The sequence below is a fragment of the Taudactylus pleione genome, unplaced genomic scaffold (assembly GCF_031769625.1).
Source record: "Taudactylus pleione unplaced genomic scaffold, aTauple2 ptg000073l, whole genome shotgun sequence".
Classification (NCBI taxonomy): Eukaryota; Metazoa; Chordata; class Amphibia; order Anura; family Myobatrachidae; genus Taudactylus; species Taudactylus pleione.
This window is the reverse complement of record NW_028284475.1, coordinates 3,030,428-3,051,875: the sequence shown is the minus strand read 5'-3', so window position 1 is coordinate 3,051,875 and position 21,448 is coordinate 3,030,428. Positions and strand designations below refer to the sequence as shown.

Sequence of the window (21,448 nt, the reverse complement as noted above, 5' to 3'; positions counted from 1 at the left end):
CGCCTGTGTTCCTGCTTTATGCTGTGTTACCGCCTGTGTTCCTGCTTTATGCTGTGTTACCGCCTGTGTTCCTGCTTTATGCTGTGTTACTGTCTGTGTTCCTGCTTTATGCTGTGTTACTGCCTGTGCTCCTGCTTTATGCTGTGTTGCCTGTGTTCCTGCTTTATGCTGTGTTACCGCCTGTGTTCCTGCTTTATGCTGTGTTACCGCCTGTGTTCCTGCTTTATGCTGTGTTACCGCCCGTGTTCCTGCTTTATGCTGTGTCACTGTCTGTGTTCCTGCTTTATGCTGTGTTACTGCCTGTGCTCCTGCTTTATGCTGTATTACTGCCTGTGTTCCTGCTTTATGCTGTGTTACTGCCTGTGTTCCTGTTTTATGCTGTGTTACTGCCTGTTTCCACTTTATGCTGTGTTACTGCCTGTGTTCCTGCTTTATGCAGTGTTACTGCCTGTGTTCCTTCTTTATGCTGTGTTACTGCCTGTGTTCCTGTTTTATGCTGTGTTACTGCTTGTGTTCCTGTTTTATGCTGTGTTACTGCCTGTGTTCCTGCTTTATGCTGTGTTACTGCCTGTGTTCCTGCTTTATGCTGTGTTACGGCCTGTGTTCCTGCTTTATGCTGTGTTACCGTCTGTGTTCTTGCTTTATGCTGTGTTGCGGCCTGTGTTCCTGCTTTATGCTGTGTTACCGCCTGTGTTCCTGCTTTATGCTGTGTTACCGCCTGTGTTCCTGCTTTATTCTGTTACCGCCTGTGTTCCTGCTTTATGCTGTGTTACCACCTGTGTTCCTGCTTTATGCTGTGTTACTGTCTGTGTTCCTGCTTTATGCTGTGTTACTGCCTGTGTTCCTGCTTTATGGTGTGTTACTGTCTGTGTTCCTGCTTTATGCTGTGTTACTGTCTGTGTTCCTGCTTTATGCTGTGTTACTGCCTGTGTTCCTGCTTTATGCTGTATTACTGCCTGTGTTCCTGCTTTATGCTGTGTTACTGCCTGTGTTCCTGCTTTATGCTGTGTTACTGTCTGTGTTCCTGCTTTATGCTGTGTTTCTGCCTGTGTTCCTGCTTTATGCTGTGTTACTGCCTGTGTTCCTGCTTTATGCTGTGTTACTGCCTGTGTTCCTGCTTTATGCTGTGTTACTGCCTGTGTTCCTGCTTTATGCTGTGTTACTGCTTGTGTTCCTGCTTTATGCTGTGTTACTGCCTGTGTTCCTGCTTTATGCTGTGTTACTGCCTGTGTTCCTGCTTTATGCTGTGTTACTGCTTGTGTTCCTGCTTTATGCTGTGTTACTGTCTGTTATCACTTTATGCTGCAGGATATGCTGGAAATGCTGATGGGGTAACTCTGTGTAAAGTAGAAGAAAAACATAATTTATATTTTCCTCCATGATTCCCTTAATGAAAAATAAATGACTGTCAGAAATGAATGTATTTGTATATTTGTTCATTCTGTCCTTTGCAATCCAGTAATAGAACCTTTCTTTGGTTACAAATAAAATTGCAGACATTTCTCTCTGTCCATGAATAACAATGTTAATGACACAGTAAATATTCAAAGTCAACATCTTAAAAAGGTTCATGTGAAAAATTATGGCAAAAAAAATGACAGTTTATTGTTATATGGAATTTAGGTAAAAGTGTAGCCAGAGGGAGCAAGGTTGGGAAAATGGGCGGCCCAGGTTCCAGCTATAGAGCACCACCGTGTTCCATTTCTTTATCACAATGTTGCTGTATGAGAATGCAGTAACCTCAATGGATAACTGTGATGTGGATCAGTAGGGAAGTGGGAGATCACACTCTCCAGTCTCCTCCTTTTCCGCTGCTCATTCATCACCAGCCCTTGTTAGGAACATAGGAGATTTGTGGCTACAAAACAGCGGATCTTCTGATTTGCCAACGTGCGGGACCCGGTCTTTTTTTAACATTAATATTATATATTTATGAGATAGAGACACTGACACATCCTAAGTCACTAAGCCATTATAGATGCGGCGGTGCCACCACTTACAATTGTGTCACCACCGCTTGTTCCACTGCCACAACTATGAGCTGCTGTATCTGCCTCATACTGTATGTACCAGAGTTAGTCTGCATTAATCCTGTGTTGTCTCTCGCCTTGTTGTTCTACCTGGTTAATAAACCAATCACTGGTTAAGCTATTCAATGTGTGGACTGACCTCCATCACACAGCTATCAATATAGGCTCTGCTAATAGTTTAGGGGCCCAGGCCACAAGACTCCCAGGCCACTAGCATGTGTTGAATAATGATACCAAGATCGCGGCTGTCACAGCAACATGGAATAAAAGAATCTGAGTACAGAAAAGATCTTTATTCATACTGTGGGTGGAAATTTATGCTACTAATGCAAGTATGGGATGTGCCAAACTAACAGGTTCAGAGAATTATGCTACTTGCACATGGAAATTTGCCATGCAAATCCAGTTAAAGCTGGGAAAAAATATTGAAAGTCACTAGTGATCCCGGTGATAACTCCAAGCCAGATGATGTGGATAAAGCCATGAGAGCTATAGGCCTAGCTGTGCAGCAGCATGTGTATTCCATTATTAATGGGAAAGTGATGGCACAGCAAATTTGGGCAGCATTACAGATGTCTTATGAGGACAAAAGCTCTAATCAACCTGAGGCACACTCTGTACGGCACTACTAAGTGAGTACAAGAATACGAATGAATATATAGATATGATGCTATCTCTCCACAATTAACTTCAGTAGGTGCTTAAGCAGACGAGGCGGAGGTTGCAATGGTGATGTTGCAAAACTTTACACTAGAGTATGATTTTCTGGTAGTGGCTTTGGAGTCATGCACTGCCAAACTATTAATGGAGATTGTACAGGTCAATCTACTGCTGTTTTAAGAGTGCATACCTTTTGAGATCAATGTTGGGAATTCTATTCTGCTGTCAGAGGGTGTAAAGTCTGAAAATCCAAAGTACAAGTTTCACAAGTTCCGGCATAAGCCTTCATTATATAGAGCAAGTGAATCAAGTTGTATTTTATCATGCAAGCATGACAGTGTTAAATATAGCACAGTCACAGCAAAAATTGCTGGTACATGGTCTCAGGAACTAAAAGGCACTTTAGCTATAATGAGAGCTCATTGAAGTCACTAAAGTCATGAGAACTTGTAAATGCCATAGGAATAGGAGATATGTCTTCTATGTCCCAAAAGTCAGGACAGTTACTGAACACATGAGGATCAAGGGCAAAACATTTGGCAAAGACTGATGCTGGGTACACTGGGCGATATATTGGCCTATCAATTGATCGGCCAATATATCGTGCCCAGGTCGGCCATTGTGTACAGACGATATGTCTGTGAATAAGGTAATTCACAGAGATATCGCATTGTCTGTGCTGCACAGCCAATGAACAGATATGTCTGCAGACATATCTGTCCATCAGCAAGTGTATATGGGTGATCAGCCGATCGCCCATACACAGGGGTGCAGAGAGGGGGGGAGCCACGAGCGGTTTCTACTTACCCAGGTCCGGCACAGCTCCCCATCCACAACAGCCCAGCACACGCTGCTGTCTGCTGGGCTGCACTGGGAGAATGTCCGAGGCTGCTAAAGCAGCAGCCCGAGCAGCCTCCTATTCCAAAGGGTGGGAGCGATCATGTTGATCACGCCCCCCATTGGCTGTGCATCGGGCTGAGGGGCACACAGCGCCCCCCTCCCCAGCACCGCAAATTTTTTTATTATTTTTTTTCAAAGGGGAGGTGACCACGCCTACTGCAATTAGGCCACACCCCTCCCCCGCCCCCACTCCCCGGCTGTCGGGACCCACTGCAGCATGCAGATGATGGTCATTCAGTATGTATGAACGACCATCATCTGCAGATATATCTGCAGATCACTCGATCTGCAGATTTATCTGTCAGGTGTGTACACACCTTTAGGCAGTTTTGTGCAATGACAGTTTCAGATTCCAAGAAGTCTATGAAACTACGGCATAGGAAACAGGGTCACCTAGGATATGACAACGTACAGAAGCTTCTAGATTGCATGGTGACAGAGATGTAGGTGAACAATCCTGACCAGAATGTGAGAGATGTGTGAAGGGTAAGCACTTTTCCCCTTTCCAAAGTCAGCATCCACAGCTAAAGCACCAGACAGATGTGGACCAAGGGAAATGGAGTCAATGAGTTGTAACCACTACTTTACATTGCTCTTAGATGCTTCACGTTTATTTCCTGAAAGCCAAGAGTGAATAAGTAAGATTGCAAAATACAAGATTCTAGTAGAAACAGAACAGACCTGAAAATAAAAGTGCTGAGGTCTGATAAGGGTGGAAAATATGAAAACAGTGATCTTGCTATCTTTCTGTACAAGAATGGCATATAACATCAACTAATGATTACCTACAAACCTAAAAACAGAATGCAGTGACTGAGAGGCCAAACAGAACAATTGTTAAAAAAGCACCGACTATGTTAAGTGATGCAAGTCTTTACACGAAATCCTGGGCAGAAGCAGTCCAAACTTCCATATACCTCAAACATTGAGCACCTACAGTGGCAGTCAAAGACAAAACACTGTTGGATGCGTGGTTCAGTAAAAAGCCAAGAGTCAGTCATCTCTGTGTCTTTGGGTGCAGAGCATATGCCCATATCCCTAATGAGAAAAGATGCAAACTAGATCCCAAATCTATCTCATGTGTTATGCTTGGATATTGTCAACAAAGCAAAGGATACAGATTGTGAGACATTATAAATCAAAAGCTTGTGAAGTCAAGTGACGTAGTGTTTCAACTTCAATTAAAGAAGTGCTAAGTACTACAATACCACAAATACTTGTGATGCTGGAGATGCCAACAGTTGGAAGTGTGTTAGGGATTGAAACTACAGATACAAGTGATCAACCACCGAGTAGGAGCTCTATGAGGAGCATCAAAGGAAAACCGTTCGAAAGATATAGCCAGTATTTTGCCAAATTTGCCTGCTTTGAACCTCAGTCAATAGAAAAAGCAAAGTCAAGCAGCAACTAGAACGAGTGGAAAAAGTCATACTGTAGATACGTAGCTAACAGCTTTAGAGAACAATGACACATGGACTATTGTGGATTGACTGACCCACCGCAAAACAGTCAAAAACAAGTGGGGCTTTTACAAGAAATTACAAACAATAAACTGAAATATCTGCGCTAATAAATATCAAGGAGAATTGATATAAACAGATCACCACCAAGACAAGAATATAAAAAGTATAAACAATTTAATATAATAAATTAATAATTTGACCGGTCAAAATAGCAACAACATGATACAATCACATACAATAATTAATCACCTACAAATTGATAGTAGATTTTTAAGGATCAAACGTTTATAGGATTATAAATTAATCCCAAATTGATCTCATACTATTCCATATTAGGTTACAATAAGCAGAAGAAAAATAAATCTAAAAGAATCTGAAAAAATCTGAAAAAATCCGCTGGAGGAGGTGGATCAAAAAATTGTATAAATTTACTAATTTATTTTTAATAAACACGAATGTTAATCCATAGTGTCCGCATCTATGTAATGTTAAAAAATCTTCAGTCTCACCCAGTAAGATCAACTGTGTAATAGGAGTATTTGAATATCCTCGCTTTTAGTGAGCATATCACATCCACAACTCACGATCCTGTGCACGCAAGTGAATAGCTGTGAGTGTCGGAGGAGGCTCCAGAGAGATGGGATATAAGTGGCTCCTTATTGTTCGATGTATCAGTGTCAATCCGGCCGCGTCTCAATCCTGCCTCAGACTCCTGGTAGCCAACTGTTGTCCAGCGGGACCGCAAATCTCACTTGCCAGTGAGGGGATGATAGGATCAGATGTCAGATGCCGATATACACTATGGATGGGTCCAAACACAAGTCCTCTGACGCGTTTCGCTCCGTAAAGCTGGGGCTTTTTCAAAGAGTGAAAATACAAGAAATTAAACACAGATGGAAGTCTTGCTCGCTACAAAGCCTGACTTGTTGCACCCAGAAACCATGTGTTGTCTACTGGGAGATCTTTTCACTTGTTGCAAGGTACCGTACATTACATTTGGACACTGCTACGGTATATGCTATGTTTGATTTACTGCTGTACCAATCGGTTTCTTTGATTCAGTTTTCTTAAACAGTGAGCTAGCTGAGAAATTTACATGGAGCCACCGGAACATTACAATGTTAATGCATTTCCTAAAGGAGAAAGATGTTTGCTAAAGAAATCATTGTATGGGCTAAAGCAAAGTGGCCGCTGCTGATATATAAAACTTTACAGTGTGTTATTGGAAATTGACTTTGGGCCTGATTTAGAGATGGACACTGTAGCACAGCCCTGTGTCTTTGTACGCAGTGGCTGTGCTACTATACGCAAAAGCCACAGGAAGCGTATGAAGTAATAAGACACCTACTGCCACCTTCTCTGATATGATGCTGCATCCAGAGAAGCAGCCATCAGATCAACTGTGTGACCATCGAAACATCTGAGTAACCCTCAGGTTTCATAGGCTGTCCATGTAAAGCATGATACTGGGTCCAGTGAAGCTGTGTCCAAGAATGCAGCCAGTGGTTTTGGCACAACCAGAAAACAGGGTGACTGTGGGTCAGATAAGGATGATAGGCATTCCTACACTAGATACCTGTTCGCATTAACGGGCACAGCTGTTAGCTGGGCTAGCAGAAAACAGCCTACTGTTGTCTTGTCTACCACTGAGGCTGAGTATATGGCACTCAAAGAAACAGTCAAATAAGTGTTTTGACTGAAGGAAACTTTGTGTGAACATGCAGCATTGCATGTGACAATAAGGGTGCCATTGATTTATCTTACAGTAATAGACATTGTGGTTGATCTAAGCACATTGTTAGAAGAAACTATTTCATTCAAGAGTTGTTAGACAGCACTTTGGTCAGAGTGATTTATGTGACTAGTGTGGGAAACCTTGCAGATACAGATATGTTCACTAAGGGTCTGATGTCACCTGTGCTCAATGCCTTACTACTAAGATGTAGACTGGAGGGCATTTTGAAATGTTGATGCACTATGTCATGCTGTGTAAGTTTATATCCTCCTGTGTTTTTGGTTACAGGAAATATTTATATGTTGTTGTGTAACCAGAGACAGCCTCGGGAAAGGGGAGAGGAGTGTTGGTAGAGTGCACTCATGCTGTCTCCTCGGTCCATTCCCACATTAATGAAGGCGTGCTTACTGCGCATCGCGACCTTCGACTCAAAGTACCTTCTGAGCACACGCTTCTTACCATAAGTTCCTTCCTTCCTCCAATATATCCCACTGAGATAGGATGTGCCGATGTGTGTCTCCAAGTCACTGAGCCACTATAGATGCGGCGGTGCCATAGATGCGGCGGTGCTACCGATAAACACTGTATCACCACCACTAGTGGAACTACAATACCCACTGTCAACACTGCATATATATATATTACTCTGCAGCTTTGACAGTGGTGATTTTTGAAATACTTTATTTTATGTTTTTATTACAGAATTCTTCTTCCCATATGCTAATTAGTCTTCTTTCCAAATTTAGTGACATTCTAATTGCTGGATCAAGCTACAGATATCTCTGAAGCTTAATCATGGCCATCCTGTATATTGACAATAATTAACCCTATGGACCCTTATCACTCCAATAGTCCCATTCATGGGAGGACAGACCTGATTTGTGGCATTAATAGCGGCGTCATGTGTAAATATTACTGTGACTCAGTGGAGGGAGCTGTGTCCTGATGTTGCTGTATGTAATGCTGGGAAGTACACAGACATATGATATCAGTATCACACACTCACCTATCTGTATAGGTAACACGTTGCTCCTCTTTGTCAGTCTGCGGGAGGGAGATGTCACATCACAGCGATATGTCCCAGAATCCTCTCCCTTAGCTGATGTAACTGTGTATGTAGCTGATGTAAATGTTAATGCAGCTGATGTAACTGTGTATGCAGCTGATATATGGAAATCCTGCACCGGCTGCTGATCTCTGTAGAAAGCAAAGTGTAGTCCTGTAATAACTGCGGCCGGGTTACGTCTTGTGTAACAGGTCAGAGTCATCGCGTCGCCCTCTGTCACTGATGAGGGTCTAGTACTTATTATTGGATCACTAAACGTAGCTGAAAGGGAAGATAACAAATATTAGGTACAGTCAGACATGTGGGTCATTTACAGCCACTAGATGGTCTAGTTCTTATTATTGGAGCAGTAAACATGGCTGAAAGAGATAATAACAAATTATTGTGAATAGTGCGGAATATGAGTCACTTACAGCAGATAAATGTACACATAAATACAGATATTATCATGTTATCTTGTGCCTAGCTGTGTTCTGTGCACAGATATACATGTAACCTGCATAGTGTATAATGTCCCCCATCATATAGCCAGTATGAGATGGGGGTGCAGCCAGTTGTACAATGCTTACACTCTAGGTACAGAGTCACCCCTGACCCCTGCCTGTGCTCCTACTGTACAGTATGTTGTGTTACTAGTAATTCCTTCTATTAAAGGTTCTGCTCGCAAATGCAGATGGTCTAAAATGGTCGAAAAACATAATTTTTATTTCCCACCATATTTTCCTGAGGAAGTAGAAGGAAATCGGGGTCAGGAATAATTTCCGTCCTCCATTGCCGTCCAGTAAGAAAAAACAATTTTTTATGTTAAAAATTACAGATATTTCTCCCCATCTGTGATATGTAAGAAACTATTTACTACTTGTGGGAACACTTTCTCCTCAGACAGATGTGATACATAATGTATAATGTGCCCCCATCAAGGGCGGATTGGGCCACTAGGAGCATGGGACAGTTCCCACTGGGCCAGGCCCTTGCTCCCCTCAGTGGCTTGCCAAAGTCCCTGCCTTTCCCTCTGCCTGTGGCACCACAGCAATCAGCAGGATGCAAGCATGTACGACCCAGGTCTGGGACCATCTTCCCTTTCTGGAATACTATTTTTTGGTTGAATGAGGTGTAGCGTGCGTGACAGCACACTGCAGCACTGAGAGACAGAGGAGCTGTTGCTGGAAGAAGAGCAGCCAAAAGGTACAGAATAAGGTAAGTGACTGTGGGCTGGAGCCGGAGGCATGTAGGCAGATGGAGAGACACTGGGGTCTGGAGTAACAGAAGGGGACTGGAGCTGGAGAGACATGGCGGGGCTGGAGTGACAGAAGGAGGCTATAGCTGTAGAGACACTGGAGGGGTCTGGAGAGACAGAAGGTGCTGGAGCTGAAAAGACACTGTGGGGCAGAAGTGACAGAAAGGGGCTGAAGCTGGAGAGACACTGAGGGGATGGAGAGACAGAAGGAGTACAGTACAATGGGCCTGATCAGCTTCAGACGTACTAGAGAGATCGCACGGACCCAGCCACTGTGAAAATATGCTAATCAGTGCAGTTGCACGCAACCCACAGTTCAAGATGCAGACACCCAACAATACATAGTACCGCCCATCTCCCTTTACTCAATGCCTGTTCAGTACGCAGATTAGAGAAACATCGCTAACATCGAGAACCATCGACCACATTTGCGTAATAGTGGTTCACCAGACCTCGCGCAGGATCTTGGCAACTTCCTGTTTGCACGGAGTCTCATCACTGCATCCGTCGCCGCACTGGCTTAATTATGGACGCCCCTAAAACGGCATTCAGACATACAAACACGCCTGCGTTCACCAAACCACTCCCCCGTAACCACCCACAAATGGCATTTCCTGTCACTCGTCATCGGCTGAGTCTCCGTACACACTGTGTATGCCATGCGTACTCAAACCCAGAAGCAGTGACTGGTTCGCACACGTGCACTGCGTCTTATGGGCATGGGCAGAACAAAAACATTGACCAACACTGTGCGCTCTCTCACTTGCGCCTGAAGCTGAATCAGGCCCAATGTCCAATACCAACATCAACCGCAGCTCTCCTCTTTACCCTTCCTTAAGGGCAGCATCTACAGTATCAAAGAGAAAAAAAATAGGTGGTGCAGATATGTACGATGGTAAAAGTACAATGAGCTACATAGGATAAATCACAGAAACATCAGAAAAGGTAAAACTGCCATAACAGGGGCAAACAAACCTGTTAGTAGAAAGCACTATGACTTTGTCTTCAAACCAGGAACCATCTTCCCATATCCTCTAGATGTACTTTCTATTACCAGGCTTGTTAGCAAAAGAAGCAAAAAAGGCTGCAGTGCCCCAACCCCCTCCACAGGCTCCACCCTCTTCATAGACCCAACCCCCTCCACAGGCTCCACCCTCTTCATAGACCCAACCCCCTCCACAGGCCCCACCCTCTTCATAGACCCAACCCCATTAGTGCTGCTTCCAGAAATTTCCCAGGTTTGTTTTTCATCCCAGCGCCCCTGTGCCCCATCCTGCAGCCAGTGATGAACTAGAAATCCTATGAGAAAGATCTTTGCCACCTTTTACCACAAAGTACAGAGACTACTGTAACGGTGGATTCCTGTGGGGATGAGCTAATATTGTGTTATGATGATGTTAGCGACACTGATGAGGGTGATGATGAGGATGATAATGACAACTTCCAACTGTGAAAATGATTAACAACACTATTAGCCGTCTTGAACCCATTGGTAGCTTTGTTTGTGGGACTCAAGCAAACCAAGTGGCAGTCTTTGTCACTGAGTGCCTAACTGTGTATGTCCTTTTTAATATACAACATAAGGGAGAAGGGGGGCAGGACAATTACATTGTGCATCACTTTTCATACTGTCCTATGCTTGTGACATTATCTCTGCCTTGTATGCTGCCTGTATTGTCCTATGCTTGTGACATTACCTCTGCCTTGTATGCTGCCTGTATTGTCCTATGCTTGTGACATTACCTCTGCCTTGTATGCTGCCTGTATTGTCCTATGCTTGTGACATTACCTCTGCCTTGTATGCTGCCTGTATTGTCCTATGCTTGTGACATTACCTCTGCCTTGTATGCTGCCTGTATTGTCCTATGCTTATGACCTCACCTCTACCTTGTATGCTGCCTGTATTGTCCTATACTTGTGACATTACCTCTGCCTTGTATGCTGCCTGTACTGTCCTATGCTTATGACGTCACCTCTACCTTGTATGCTGCCTGTACTGTCCTATGCATGTGACCTCACCTCTCCCTTGTATGCTGCCTGTAGTGTCCTAGGATTGTGACATTACCTCTGCCTTGTATGCTGCCTGTATTTACCTATGCTTGTGACTTTACCTCTGCCTTGTATGCTGCCTGTACTGTCCTATGCTTGTGACCTCACCTCTCCCTTGTATGCTGCCTGTACTGTCCTATGCTTATGACCTCACCTCTACCTTGTATGCTGCCTGTACTGTCCTATGCATGTGACCTCACCTCTCCCTTGTATGCTGCCTGTAGTGTCCTAGGATTGTGACATTATCTCTGCCTTGTATGCTGCCTGTATTTACCTATGCTTGTGACTTTACCTCTGCCTTGTATGCTGCCTGTACTGTCCTATGCTTGTGACCTCAAATCTGCCTTGTATGCTGCCTGTACTTACCTATGCTTGTGACCTCTGCGTGTTTTTCATCCCAATTCACCCCTGTGCCCCGACATGCAGCCAGTGTGAGATGGGGGTGTAACCCCTGTGTGGCCCACCCTGGTGTATTGCCGCCCTTGCCACACTCTAGGTACAGAGTCACCTCTAACAATTGCCTGTGCTCCTACTGTATTTTGTAAAACTGCCTATTTCTACCTGCAGGATATGCTAGAAAATGTGGATTAAGGAATTTGTGTAAAATGGAAGAAAAACAAAATTATTGTTTTCAAATAAAGGGAAACAAATGTCAGTCTATCTGATGATCATATGTGTCAAATTACCAGTACAAGTACAACCATAATAGGGTTAAATGTTGTATGTATATGTATATATACTATATATATATTGTGATAGAAGCACTGGTAAAGTGGTCAATGGCAGATACATTTGTCCTAGGTTTTTGGCCTATGTGTTCTAAAAAACCCCAGGAGAAGTCTGTTTTGTAAGCAGACCAGAGTATCGGCTTTTGGAAAAGCCGGTTTGGGTCCTGGGGGTGTGGATGTGAGGAGAGGGAGGGCTCCATCCACAGGCGCCACTCCATGGTTTGGGCCTTTCAGCCTGGTAACAGGCTCATTAGGGCTTGCAGCTGGAAATGGCTAATATAAGCATGGTTTGTTTGAGGCTGAGTGTCTCACACCTGGGAGAGACTAGCCTGTTCAGAGACACTTGGTGATAATCCTTGTAAGTACTGTGCATGTGTTTAGTTGATGGTGAGAGCAATAGGCCCTACCATTATTATAGAGAGGGAATCTGCTGTGTAGCTAGTGCCCAGCCGGGCTAGGACTTATGTATATGTTTTGTTTATGTTTATATTAATTTTGCACAATAAAGACTGGTGTCGACCAGTTTGTACGAGAACCCCGGACTTGTATCCTGTTTCTATGGCTGCTGTGTGTGTAAAGAGGGAGTCCATCTACCCCAGGAGAGGGACCCCTATCCCGACTGTGTCACAATATATACATACACAGAGAGAGAGAGAGAGAGAGAGAGAGAGAGAGAGAGAGAGAGAGAGAGAGAGAGAGAGAGAGAGAGAGAAAACAGTATTCTATATAACAATTCTCTAAGGTCTGTACTGTCTCCAACATACATGCACATGAGTCACAGAGGCCTGACATTTGCCAGAAGCGCCAGATGGCCAGTCCTGGCATGGCGCGTGCACACACTCAGCCTCACCCCCCATACTCTTCCCGTTCCTGTTGGCTGGCTGGGTCCATCTTCTATACTAGGTTCTGTCCCCTCTTCCTAGCGTGCCAAGGCACCTACTGTGCATGTATGTTGGAGACAGTACAGACCTTAGAGAATTGTTATATAGAATACTGTATTCTCTCTATCTATCTATCTATATGTATATATAGATATGTATATATTGTGACACAGTCGGGATAGGGGTCATTCTCCTGGGGTAGATGGACTCCCTCTTTACACACTCAGCAGCCGTAGAAACAGGATACAAGTCTGGAATTCTCGTACAAACTGCTCGGCACCAGTCTTTATTGTGCAAAATTAATATAAACATAAACAAAACATATACATAAGTCCTGCTTTATGCTCTGTTACAGCCTGTGGGCCTAATTCAGAGCCGGACGCTCTGACCAGAGCGCTCGCTCTGAATCAGGGCCCTCCTACCTCATTTTGGAGCGGCCTCATGGACGCTCGCATAGCTGTGGGTTACCACCCACAGCTATAGCGAGCGTCCATGATGATGGTCAAGACCATCGCGACCATCGGGCTTGCAACGAGACCCTGCGGTAGGGTCTCGCTGCCGCAAGCCCTGGAGTGATTTTGGCTCTATCAGAGTCAAAATCACTCCCACTGACATCACTACTGATGTCACTGGGGCCGGACTCAGACGGTAGGTGTTCCCATGGGAACGCCTCCGTCTGGCAGCCACGCCCCCGGCACGCCCACCAAAGGGGGCGTGCTGTCACTCACCATCGACAGTACGCCCCCTTTGTAGCGAGACCCGGAGCGACGGATTCCCTGTCGCTCGCCGGGTCTCACGCATGCGCACGACGGAGCTCCCTCCATCGTGCACATGCGCACTTAAGCACCATCGACCCGCTTGCGAGCGTCCAGCGCTCTCGAGCGGGTCAGAATCAGGCCCTGTGTTCCTTCTTTATGCTGTGTTACTGCCTGTGTTCCAGCTTTAAGCTGTGGTACTGCCTGTGTTCCTGCTTTATGCTGTGTTACTGCCTGTGTTCCAGCTTTAAGCTGTGTTACCGCCTGTGCTCCTGCTTTATGCTGTGTTACCGCCTGTGTTCCTGCTTTATGCTGTGTTACCGCCTGTGTTCCTGCTTTATGCTGTGTCACTGCCTGTGTTCCTGCTTTATGCTGTGTTACTGTCTGTGTTCCTGCTTTATGCTGTGTTACTGCCTGTGTTCCTGCTTTATGCTCTGTTACTGCCTGTGTTCCTGCTTTATGCTCTGTTACCGCCTGTGTTCCTGCTTTATGCTCTGTTACAGCCTGTGTTCCTTCTTTATGCTGTGTTACCGTCTGTGTTCCTGCTTTATGCTGTGTTACCGCCTGTGTTCCAGCTTTATGCTGTGTTACCGCCTGTGTTCCTGCTTTATGCTCTGTTACCGCCTGTGTTCCTGCTTTATGCTCTGTTACCGCCTGTGTTCCTGCTTTATGCTCTGTTACAGCCTGTGTTCCTTCTTTATGCTGTGTTACTGTCTGTGTTCCTGCTTTATGCTGTGTTACTGCCTGTGTTCCTGCTTTATGCTGTGTTGCTGCCTGTGTTCCTGCTTTATGCTGTATTACTGCCTGTGTTCCTGCTTTATGCTGTGTTACCGCCTGTGTTCCTGCTTTATGCTGTGTTACCGCCTGTGTTCCTGCTTTAAGTTGTGTTACCGACTGTGTTCCTGCTTTATGCTGTGTTACCGCCTGTGTTCCTGCTTTATGCTCTGTTACTGCCTGTGTTCCTGCTTTATGCTGTGTTACCGCCTGTGTTCCTGCTTTATGCTGTGTTACCGCCTGTGTTCCTGCTTTATGCTGTGTTACCGCCTGTGTTCCTGCTTTATGCTGTGTTACTGCCTGTGTTCCTGCTTTATGCTGTGTTACTGCCTGTGTTCCTGCTTTATGCAGTGTTCCCGCCTGTGTTCCTGCTTTATGCTGTATTACTGCCTGTGTTCCTGCTTTATGCTGTGTTACTGCCTGTGTTCCTGCTTTATGCTCTGTACTGTCTGTGTTCCTGCTTTATGCTGTGTTACTGCCTGTGTTCCTGCTTTATGCTGTGTTACTGTCTGTGTTCCTGCTTTATGCTGTGTTACCGCCTGTGTTCCTGCTTTATGCTGTGTTACCGCCTGTGTTCCTGCTTAATGCCTCAGGATATGCTGTACGATGCTGATTGGGTAACTCTGTGTAAAGTAGAAGAAACACAACATTTAAATTCTCCTCCATGATTTCCATAAGAAATAAAAAGAAATGACTGTCAGAAATTAATGTATTTGTATATTTCATCCATTCTGTTCATTGCAGTCCAGTAATAGAACCTTCTTTGGGTTACATAGTGGTTCAAAATGAAATTGCAGATATTTCTCACTGTCCATGAATAACATTGTTAATGACATGGTAAATATTCAAGTCAACATCTTGTGGCATTAATAGGAGGGTCAGGTGTAAATATTACTGTGACACAGTGGAGGGGGGTTGTGTATAATTTGTGCCCTATGTAATGCTGGGGAGTACACAGACATATGATATCACTATCACACACTCACATATCTGTATAGGTAACATGCTGCTCCTCTTTGTCAGTCTGCCGGAGGGAGATGTCACATCACAGTGATATTCCCCAGAATCCTCCCCCGTAGATGATGTTACTGTGTATGTAGATGATGTAACTCTGTATGTTGCCGGTACTTTGAAATCCTGCACTTTCTGCTGATCTCTGTAGAAAGCAAACTGTAGTCCTGTAGTATCTGTGACCGGGTTACATCTTGTGTAACAGGTCAGAGTCATCTCATCACCCTCTGTCACTGATGAGGGACCAGATCTTATTACTGGAGCACTAAACGTAGCTGAAAGGGAAGATAATAAATATTAGGTACAGTCAGACATGTGGGTCATTTACAGCCACTAGATCATACCTCCCAACATGACCCTCTCCAGGAGGTACACAATGCTCTGGTCCTGGACTTCCCTGGTAAGAGGTGGGGCTGCAGCGCAGTTCAAAATTCAAATAGGGGAGCTACACCAACTGTCATTTCACACGCTGCCAAATATCACTGGCTGGGACTCACTGGCAGTTGGTGTGACTCCCCTATTTGAATTTTGGACTGGGCTGCAGCCCCACCTCTGGAGCCTCCACCAATCATAACTTACCAGGGAAATCCAGGACCAGAGCATTGTGTCCCTCCTGGAGAGGGTCATGTTGGGAGGTATGGACTAGATGGTCTAGTTCTTATTATTGGAGCAGTAAACATGGCTGACAGAGATGATAACGAATTATTGTGAATAGTGCGGAATATGAGTGACTTACAGCAGATAAATGTACACATAGATACAGATATATCATGTTATCTTGTGCCTGCCTGTGTTCCTGCTTTATGCTGTATTACTGCCTGTGTTCCTGCTTTATGCTGTGTTACCGTCTGTGTTCTTGCTTTATGCTGTGTTGCGGCCTGTGTTCCTGCTTTATGCTGTGTTACCGCCTGTGTTCCTGCTTTATGCTGTGTTACCGCCTGTGTTCCTGCTTTATTCTGTTACCGCCTGTGTTCCTGCTTTATGCTGTGTTACCACCTGTGTTCCTGCTTTATGCTGTGTTACTGTCTGTGTTCCTGCTTTATGCTGTGTTACTGCCTGTGTTCCTGCTTTATGGTGTGTTACTGTCTGTGTTCCTGCTTTATGCTGTGTTACTGTCTGTGTTCCTGCTTTATGCTGTGTTACTGCCTGTGTTCCTGCTTTATGCTGTATTACTGCCTGTGTTCCTGCTTTATGCTGTGTTACTGCCTGTGTTCCTGCTTTATGCTGTGTTACTGTCTGTGTTCCTGCTTTATGCTGTGTTACCGCCTGTGTTCCTGCTTTATGCTGTGTTACCGCCTGTGTTCCTGCTTTATGCTGTGTCACTGCCTGTGTTCCTGCTTTATGCTGTGTTACTGTCTGTGTTCCTGCTTTATGCTGTGTTACTGCCTGTGTTCCTGCTTTATGCTCTGTTACTGCCTGTGTTCCTGCTTTATGCTCTGTTACCGCCTGTGTTCCTGCTTTATGCTCTGTTACAGCCTGTGTTCCTTCTTTATGCTGTGTTACCGCCTGTGTTCCAGCTTTATGCTGTGTTACCGCCTGTGTTCCAGCTTTATGCTGTGTTACCGCCTGTGTTCCTGCTTTATGCTCTGTTACCGCCTGTGTTCCTGCTTTATGCTCTGTTACCGCCTGTGTTCCTGCTTTATGCTCTGTTACAGCCTGTGTTCCTTCTTTATGCTGTGTTACTGTCTGTGTTCCTGCTTTATGCTGTGTTACTGCCTGTGTTCCTGCTTTATGCTGTGTTGCTGCCTGTGTTCCTGCTTTATGCTGTATTACTGCCTGTGTTCCTGCTTTATGCTGTGTTACCGCCTGTGTTCCTGCTTTATGCTGTGTTACCGCCTGTGTTCCTGCTTTAAGTTGTGTTACCGACTGTGTTCCTGCTTTATGCTGTGTTACCGCCTGTGTTCCTGCTTTATGCTCTGTTACTGCCTGTGTTCCTGCTTTATGCTGTGTTACCGCCTGTGTTCCTGCTTTATGCTGTGTTACTGCCTGTGTTCCTGCTTTATGCAGTGTTCCCGCCTGTGTTCCTGCTTTATGCTGTATTACTGCCTGTGTTCCTGCTTTATGCTGTGTTACTGCCTGTGTTCCTGCTTTATGCTCTGTACTGTCTGTGTTCCTGCTTTATGCTGTGTTACTGCCTGTGTTCCTGCTTTATGCTGTGTTACTGTCTGTGTTCCTGCTTTATGCTGTGTTACCGCCTGTGTTCCTGCTTTATGCTGTGTTACCGCCTGTGTTCCTGCTTTATGCTGTGTTACCGCCTGTGTTCCTGCTTAATGCCTCAGGATATGCTGTACAATGCTGATTGGGTAACTCTGTGTAAAGTAGAAGAAACACAACATTTAAATTCTCCTCCATGATTTCCATAAGAAATAAAAATAAATGACTGTCAGAAATTAATGTATTTGTATATTTCATCCATTCTGTTCATTGCAATCCAGTAATAGAACCTTCTTTGGGTTACATAGTGGTTCAAAATGAAATTGCAGATATTTCTCACTGTCCATGAATAACATTGTTAATGACATGGTAAATATTCAAGTCAACATCTTGTGGCATTAATAGGAGGGTCAGGTGTAAATATTACTGTGACACAGTGGAGGGGGGTTGTGTATAATTTGTGCCCTATGTAATGCTGGGGAGTACACAGACATATGATATCACTATCACACACTCACATATCTGTATAGGTAACATGCTGCTCCTCTTTGTCAGTCTGCCGGAGGGAGATGTCACATCACAGTGATATTCCCCAGAATCCTCCCCCGTAGATGATGTTACTGTGTATGTAGATGATGTAACTCTGTATGTTGCCGGTACTTTGAAATCCTGCACTTTCTGCTGATCTCTGTAGAAAGCAAACTATAGTCCTGTAGTATCTGTGACCGGGTTACATCTTGTGTAACAGGTCAGAGTCATCTCATCACCCTCTGTCACTGATGAGGGACCAGATCTTATTACTGGAGCACTAAACGTAGCTGAAAGGGAAGATAATAAATATTAGGTACAGTCAGACATGTGGGTCATTTACAGCCACTAGATCATACCTCCCAACATGACCCTCTCCAGGAGGTACACAATGCTCTGGTCCTGGACTTCCCTGGTAAGAGGTGGGGCTGCAGCGCAGTTCAAAATTCAAATAGGGGAGCTACACCAACTGTCATTTCACACGCTGCCAAATATCACTGGCTGGGACTCACTGGCAGTTGGTGTGACTCCCCTATTTGAATTTTGGACTGGGCTGCAGCCCCACCTCTGGAGCCTCCACCAATCATAACTTACCAGGGAAATCCAGGACCAGAGCATTGTGTCCCTCCTGGAGAGGGTCATGTTGGGAGGTATGGACTAGATGGTCTAGTTCTTATTATTGGAGCAGTAAACATGGCTGACAGAGATGATAACGAATTATTGTGAATAGTGCGGAATATGAGTGACTTACAGCAGATAAATGTACACATAGATACAGATATATCATGTTATCTTGTGCCTGGCTGTGTGATGTGCACAGATATACATGTAACCTGCAGAGTGTATAATCTCCTCCATCATGGTGTCAGTGTGAGCCGGGGGTGCAGCCAGGTGTACAATACTTTACACTCTAGGTACAGAGGGCTGTATTCAGAGGCGGCCGTACGGTCTACGACCGCACGGCCGCCTCGATGTTTGTCTAGTGCGCATGCGCACGAGGGAGCCGGCTCCTTCGTGCGCATGCGTGAGACCCGCTACGACCGACATCGCTGGTCGTAGCGGGTCTCTTTCCAAAGGGGGTGAGCTGTCGATGTTGATTAACAGCTCGCCCCGTTTGGAAGGCGGGCCGGGGGGGTGGCAGCCCAAACGGAGGCGTTCCCATGGGAACGCCTGCCGTTTGGGGGAGGCCCCACTGACATCACTAGTGATGTCAGTGGAGAGCTTCCGGCTCTGACAGAGCCAGAAGCTCTCCGGGGCTTACGACAAGTGAGACCCTACCCTAGGGTCTTGTCGTAAGCCCGGATGGTCGCGATGGTCAATGACCATCGCGACCATCACCCGAGCGGTCGTTAGAGCTGTGGGTATTAAACCACAGCCTAACGACCGCAACAGAGGCGGGCGGTCAGGATGCAAGTGGCCGCCCAGTTTCTGAGCAACCGCTTGCATCCTCCGACCGCCTCTGAATGAGGCCCAGAGTCACCCCTGACCCCTGCCTGTGCTCCTACTGTACAGTATGTTGTGTTACTAGTAATTCCTTCTAATAAAGGATCTGCTGGAAAATGCAGATGGTCTAAATTAGTAGAAAAACATCATTTTTATTTCCCACCATATTTTCCTGAGGAAGGAGAAGGAAATCGGGGTCAGGAATGATTTCCGTCCTCCATTGCATCCTATAAGAAAAACTATTTTTATGTTAAATGTTGATGTAAAATTACAGATATTTCTCCCCATCTGTGATATGTAAGAAACTTATTACTACTTGTGGGAGCACTTTCTCCTCAGAGGGATGTGATGGGCAGTTATCAGCTCTGTATACAGAGTATATAGTGTAATGTATCATCTTCTGTCACACATCAGGATATTCTCAGTCATCATATAACTGTGTCACGTCCAGTAACCTTATATCTCACAGTAGGATGTGATGGGCAGTTATCAGCTCTGTATACAGGGTATATAGTGTAATGTATCATCTTCTGTCACACATCAGGATATTCTCAGTCATCATATAACTGTGTCACTCCCAGTAACCTTATATCTCACAGTAGGATGTGATGGACAGTTATCAGCTCTGTATACAGGGTATATAGTGTAATGCAGCATCTTCTGTCACACATCAGGGTATTCTCAGTCATCATATAACTGTGTCACTTCCAGTAACCTTATATCTCACAGTAGGATGTGATGGGCAGTTATCAGCTCTGTATACAGGGTATATAGTGTAATGCAGCATCTTTTGTCACACATCAGGGTATTCTCAGTCATCATATAACTGTGTCACTACCAGTAACCTTATATCTCACAGTAGGATGTGATGGACAGTTATCAGCTCTGTATACAGGGTATATAGTGTAATGTATCATCTTCTGTCATACATCAGGGTATTCTCAGTCATCATATAACTGTGTCACTTCCAGTAACCTTATATATCACAGTAGGATGTGATGGGCAGTTATCAGCTCTGTATACAGGGTATATAGTATAATGTATCATCTTCTGTCACACATCAGGGTATTCTCAGTCATCATATAACTGTGTCACTTCCAGTAACCTTATATATCACAGTAGGATGTGATGGGCAGTTATCAGCTCTGTATACAGGATATATAGTGTAATGCAGCATCTTCTGTCACACATCAGGATATTCTCAGTCATCATATAACTGTGTCACTTCCAGTAACCTTATATATCACAGTAGGATGTGATGGGCAGTTATCAGCTCTGTATACAGGGTATATAGTGTAATACAGCATCTTCTGTCACACATCAGGATATTCTCAGTCATCATATAACTGTGTCACTTCCAGAAACCTTATATCTCACAGTAGGATGTGATGGGCAGTTATCAGCTCTGTATACAGGGTATATAGTGTAATGCAGTATCTTCTGTCACACATCAGGGTATTCTCAGTCATCATATAACTGTGTCACTTCCAGTAACCTTATATCTCACAGTAGGATGTGATGGGCAGTTATCAGCTCTGTATACAGGGTATATAGTATAATGCAGCATCTTCTGTCACACATCAGGATATTCTCAGTCATCATATAACTGTGTCACTCCCAGTAACCTTATATATCACAGTAGGATGTGATGGGCAGTTATCAGCTCTGTATACAGAGTATATAGTGTAATGCAGCATCTTCTGTCACACATCAGGGTATTCTCAGTCATCATATAACTGTGTCACTTCCAGGAACCTTATATCTCACAGTAGGATGTGATGGGCAGTTATCAGCTCTGTATACAGGGTATATAGTATAATGCAGCATCTTCTGTCACACATCAGGATATTCTCAGTCATCATATAACTGTGTCACTTCCAGTAACCTTATATCTCACAGTAGGATGTGATGGGCAGTTATCAGCTCTGTATACAGGATATATAGTGTAATGTATCATCTTCTGTCACACATCAGGGTATTCTCAGTCATCATATAACTGTGTCACTCCCAGTAACCTTATATCTCACAGTAGGA

At 44.6% G+C, this 21,448-nt stretch overlaps 1 pseudogene across 1 annotated transcript in view; it reads right to left on the bottom strand.

The window, feature by feature from the left end:
- Nucleotides 1–21,448, bottom strand: part of LOC148532530 (platelet endothelial cell adhesion molecule-like) — an 81,602-nt pseudogene that overhangs the window by 26,002 nt on the left and 34,152 nt on the right. Inside the window, exons 6-8 of the transcript XR_015877705.1 lie at nt 17,962–18,261; nt 15,265–15,564; nt 7,795–8,115 (exon numbers count right to left, since the gene is read on the bottom strand). The product of XR_015877705.1 is annotated as a platelet endothelial cell adhesion molecule-like (transcript). The remainder of the gene's footprint in view (nt 1–7,794; nt 8,116–15,264; nt 15,565–17,961; nt 18,262–21,448) is intronic.